Raw genomic sequence first — 5,455 nt, 5'->3', positions numbered from 1 at the left:
TTTCCTTTATATGTGATTTGTCTCTTCTATTAGCTTTAATATTGTTATTATGTTGGATTCTGGGATGTTGATTATTATATGTCAGTGTGTAGTTATATTTTGTTATGGTTATTTGGAATTCTATATGCTTCACTGATCTGTGTGTCAGTTTCTATTCTCATGTTTGGGAAATTTTCAGCTATTACTTCTGTAAATAGCCTCTTGATATCATTTGTGTTATCGCCTTCCTTTTTTTATACCTGTCAGTCTTATGATGTTTTTCTGTGCATCATCTTGCAGTTATTGTATTGTTATTTCCTGGTTCCTTGTAATTTTTAAAAGATCTTTAATTTCCTGGTCACTAGGTGAAATCTTGTGTTTAAGGTCTAAAATTCTATCTTCACTTTACAAAGGTCATTTTGCCAACTTTTGATGGAATTTTTGATTTTCTGTATATCTCTTTGAATCTGCTTCATGTATTGTTTATTTCTTATATTCTTCATTCAAAGTTTCCATCATTTTGCATTATTCCTCTAATTTTTTGCCTATGTCTTCTTTAGATATGTTCAGCATTTCTTTCACTAGATTTATCATTTCTTCTTTTACCTGGGAGACTATTTCTGATTTGAGTTCTTTTATAGCTTCCCAGAATCTCTTCTTTACTTCAGTTGATACCATTTCAGGTATTTCAGTGGCATGGATTATATTTTCTTCTGTGTCCATGTCTCCTAGGCTTGCTTGCGTTGGGCTGGAAGTCTGAGATTACATTTTGGTCTTTTGTTTTGTCATTCTACTATATTTCTGGGTTTTGAGCAATGTTTCAAGGCTTCCCCCATGTGCTGAGAATCACCTGGTCCACTTTTGACTCCTGGGGCAGACAGCTGGCAAAAACTAGTTGCTTGGATTTTACTGGGTATGATCCATTTGGCCCATGGGTATTCCCATGTTTTCAGACGTGGGCTATGGTCTTACCACCTGGGATTGAAGTTCCAAGGCTTCCCTGTGTGCTGGGTTTCAACCAGTTAGTCACACTTGTACCTCCGATAAGTCCTGGATGTGATTTGAGATGTGGGACGTGGTCTTACCACCTGGGAGTGAAGTTCCAATTCTTCCTTGTGTGCTGGCTTTCAATCCACACATGCTCTGGGGCTGGGACTTAGAATATACTTTTCAACAACACAGATTCCCTTTGGATTTAATACAATGTAATATGATTATTTGAATACCCAGGTGTCTCATTCTAAAACATTTTCCTTTTATAAAATATTCCAGTTTGTACTCCAAAGACAGAATGCTAAGGTAGCTCAACATATTCTTATGATGATTAATGTATGATTACCAATTTTAATATGTCAATGGCCAGTGGTTACACAGATGGGTTCCTACTATTGTTTGTTGTTGTGAGTTTCAGAAAAATAATTTTAATATTAACCTAAGGAACTAGATTCACAGATTGCTCATTTCAATGAATTTGGCATCCTAGAGTCCTTAATTTAGAGATCATGCACCATCTTTATACTACTTTCTAATAAGTAGTCATTTTTATTCTGATAAATGAATTCCAGGACCTTGAGCATGCTAACTTTATATTTTGTCACTACTTATATCTCCAGCTCCAGTTAGTCTGTACTTGAATACTGTCAGAATTGAGAAACATTTTGTAATAAATCAGTCTGTTAGAAAAATGGACAATTTAATTTCCTAAAGTTTTATTTTCATTTAGTTAAAAATGTCTAATTTTTAAACTTCACATATTGATGCCAATGCTGTAGTCTTGTTTAAAGTTGACTTGTTTACAACTTATAAATTAAGAATGTAAGTTTTTTGAAAATGAATTTAATAATAATGAGGTTCATTAAATCATGTTTGCAGTTATGTTGTATTTTGGACTACAAAAGCCTGTTTTATTTTGTTTTGATGTCTTATTATTGTCCACTTATTTTTAAATATTTTTATTTTTTGAAAGCATGAACTATTTTTTTGATTAACAAGGATTGATAGTAATCTTACCTTGTACATACATGCATAAACACACATATGTATGCATACATATACACATAGTCATTTCTCTTTGTTCCTTTCCCCATCTCAGTTGTTCTATGAAGGTATTTGTAACAATGAAGACCCGCTATTTGCTTTCACTTTGCCTTTTTCTCTTTGAAACCCTCCAAGCCCTAGTCTCAAAAACTTCACTTACTTTATGCATTAGATCCTTAGCTAGCAATTAAATTTTAAATAGTGAGCATGAACTTTGGCTGAATTCCCAGAGTTATCTCTCCCTCTTAGTTGGCTATAAGGGAAAGAAGGAAAAACTTTATTCTCAAGGTGGCCAAACTCCCTGATGCCCAAACTCTGTGTGTCAATTAACCAGATGTGTAAGAATGTCTTGTAACATTCCCAAGTGATGATGCTGCAAAAGCGGTATCCATTACAACGCCCTGAACCTGTGAAATTGCAAATGAGTATATAAGAAAAACAGAATAAAAGATCAGAATCAGCAACTTCAACTGCCTGAATTTGCTGCTGACTGCTACAGCTCTCTGAAATAAAGCTCACTTGTTTCTTGACTCTCTGTCTCTCAAGGGTAAATCTTTTACCATTTGTAATTACATTAGTTTTCCTTTTGAGCACTTTCTTTCCACTGTTTCATTTTAGTTAAAGTATGATAGCTGTACTAAAAAAGCAGTGGTAGAAAAATGTAGATGTCAACATATATGATGAAATATATATATATATATATATATATATATATATATATATATATATCAGGACTCACCAGAATAACACAAACATCACACATGCACACACCATACACACACATAGATATGTGATTTGCAACATCAATTTATAATGATTGTCTGTTGGCTGCAGAATCAGGTGTGAAAGAATACAAATCAGCTGTCTGTGCATTGGAGAGAAGAACAATCATATACAGATAAAGGTGGAAGGCATGGAGCTCACTGAAGGGCTGCATTGCAGTCTGAAGGTTCTATGCTATACAGTTGACTAGTCTGAGCTGGAAAGTTGAAGAGTTTGCATTGGAAATCTGTAATGATAGCACTGAAAATCAGAGACAGACATCCCAGGGTAAAGGTAAAGACTGAAGCTCCTCTTAAAAAGTAAACTGAGACTGGTTTTAGTCTCTTTCTCACCCTATTCAGCCTACAGTCCTATTGGTTAGAGCAGCGTTGAAGACCCCTGTCTTCAGTATGGCAAATAACTTCAACCATAACTATGCTAATTCATTCAGATGGGTGTTTCTTACTCAAATTGACATAAAGGTTAGCTATTACAATGATCAACATAAAAAGGACAAAGATGGGGGTCTATGAGTGTGGCTGAAGTGGGTGCAATCATATAAGCCTATAACAGGAATATACCTCTTAACAACTAGAAAATTTAGATACTGTTAGATTTTATATCTAGATATCCCTGAAAGGCCTCATGCACTTGCAATTGAGCCTTCAGAAGAAGATGAGATTATAAGAATGCTATAGTTGCCTTGCTCTTAAAAGGTAGGTTCTAGTCAGAAAAAAGCAGGCCACTATTGTCTTGATCTGAATGGGTATATTTCCCTTCCCAGGTTTTCCCTTTGCTCTCTTCTTCCTGGCCTCCATACTCCTCCACTAGGCCTTTGTGCTTTCAAGGTGACCATGCATAAGCTGAACAGTGACTCAAAATAAGCCTCTCCTCCCTTAAATTATGGCTGCCAGATACTGTGCGTCAGCAAAAAAATGACTAATATAGATATCATTTAAGGTCTAATGATTGTTTTATAGATGATGATGATACAGAATGAAAAAGTGTTATGGTTTTTACCTAAATATTCCCCCAAAGCTTCAAGAGTTCTTAGGCGAGACTTTTTGGAGCTGTTTGAGTATCATGTATGTGATGCTGAGATTAAAGTTCTATGGCTCTAAATTAGCTGACTGGTTTGAATAAGCCTAGGTTGGGTATAGTTGAATAAATTTCCCAAAATAGAAGCCACATGCTGTGTGTGAAAGGCACTATCCAAAAGCCTGGGTGGGATAAAAGTGAAAGGCAAGTTGCTTGTTGCTCTCTGCCTTCCTTCAAGGATGGTTTCTTCCCTGCCATGTCCCTGTCCCAAGCCGTCATGCACTGGAGCAGGCTAATTATGGGCTGAAATCTCCACAAACTGTGAGCCAAAATAAATCTTTCCTCATTTAACTTTGGGCATTCAGTATTTGTCCTAGCAATGAGAATACTAACTGGGGCAGAAGGGAAGTAATTTACCCAATTACTTTCAGTACATGACAGGGCCTGAATTAAAATTCAGATTTAGAAAATTTCATATTGAAGAAAATAATGTTGAAAGGGCATAGTTTATCAAAGGTGTTATGGAATAAAGTTTTAAAAATTCAGAGAATGGTAATCTATTCAACTCAAAAAGACTGTACAAGGAATTATGCAACAAGGGAAAGTACCAGATCAAGATGGTTGGGGTTATGTCATTGATATAAAACAAAAAATAATTTTTATTTATTATAAAATATATTCAGTTATTCAAGATTAGTAAAAATTTTCCAGAAGCTTCTTTCTTTGCCTAGTTTACAATCTCCAACTTTTACAGAGCCTTACTATCTGCTGATTCTATTGCTTCTGATTGCTTAATCCAAAATATTGCTTAGAACCAGAACAAAGAAATATACCCTATTCTATTCAAAGGAAAATAAACTCTCTTAATTTTTTTATGTGACAGATAGAGTTAACAAGTGAAGATTACAATGAGTCAGAAAGATAAATAAAGCTTCTTTATGTATAGCATTAGAGAGTGATGAGGACTGTCCAGAGTTCTTGCCAGTTGCTGTGCATAAATATGTTTTCAGTGTTGTCAGATATTACAGCTCTTCAGAAAATATTAAAGTCCTGAGTGTTATATGACGTTAAAAATAGTCATCATTCTGGCTGTGAATCAAGGTTGGCAGCTTCCTGATGCTGTTGGTTTCAAGCAAGAGCCTAAAAAGATGTCTTTCTATGGTATGTTGGCCAATTCAGGACTTGGGCGGTGAAATGGTGAATTCATTAGAAAGAAAAAACTTGAAGCAACCCCTCCCCCACTGTGAGGGGATTTGAGCATGTCAGTCTACAGCAGCCCAGGACAGGAGCCACTGGCATTTGCTGGGACCTGCCCCCATTTGGGACCTGAAGTGCCAAGAAATCAAGCAACCCCTCCCCATCTGGTGAGTGGCTGTGAGTGTAGCAGGCTCTGTTGGCCCAGGAAGGGTGCCACTGGTATTTACTGGGACTCATGCCATTCTGGGACCTGGAGCACTAGAAAATCAAGCAATCCCTCCCCCCTTGCCTGTTTTGTTTTGTTGAACTTCAATATACATGAAAGTATGGACAGGTATTTTGAAGAGAACAAGAGACTATGACAGTCATTATGACAGTCATTATGACAGTCATTTATGCCTTCCCTATTGTCCAGTTTTGAAAACCTAAAACGCCTTACTCA

At 36.1% G+C, this 5,455-nt stretch overlaps 1 non-coding gene across 1 annotated transcript; it reads left to right on the top strand.

Annotated features, from left to right (window-relative positions):
* Positions 1-4,901: 4,901 nt before the first annotated feature.
* Positions 4,902-5,038, top strand: LOC111756152 (small nucleolar RNA SNORA2/SNORA34 family). Its single transcript, XR_002790633.1, has one exon. It is a non-coding gene; the product is annotated as a small nucleolar RNA SNORA2/SNORA34 family (small nucleolar RNA).
* Positions 5,039-5,455: the final 417 nt, after the last annotated feature.

The sequence above is a fragment of the Cavia porcellus genome, unplaced genomic scaffold, assembly GCF_034190915.1.
Source record: "Cavia porcellus strain 051 isolate PalLab524CR breed Dunkin Hartley unplaced genomic scaffold, mCavPor4.1 scaffold_3, whole genome shotgun sequence".
Classification (NCBI taxonomy): domain Eukaryota; kingdom Metazoa; phylum Chordata; class Mammalia; order Rodentia; family Caviidae; genus Cavia; species Cavia porcellus.
This window is presented reverse-complemented; position numbering and strand designations above follow the sequence as displayed.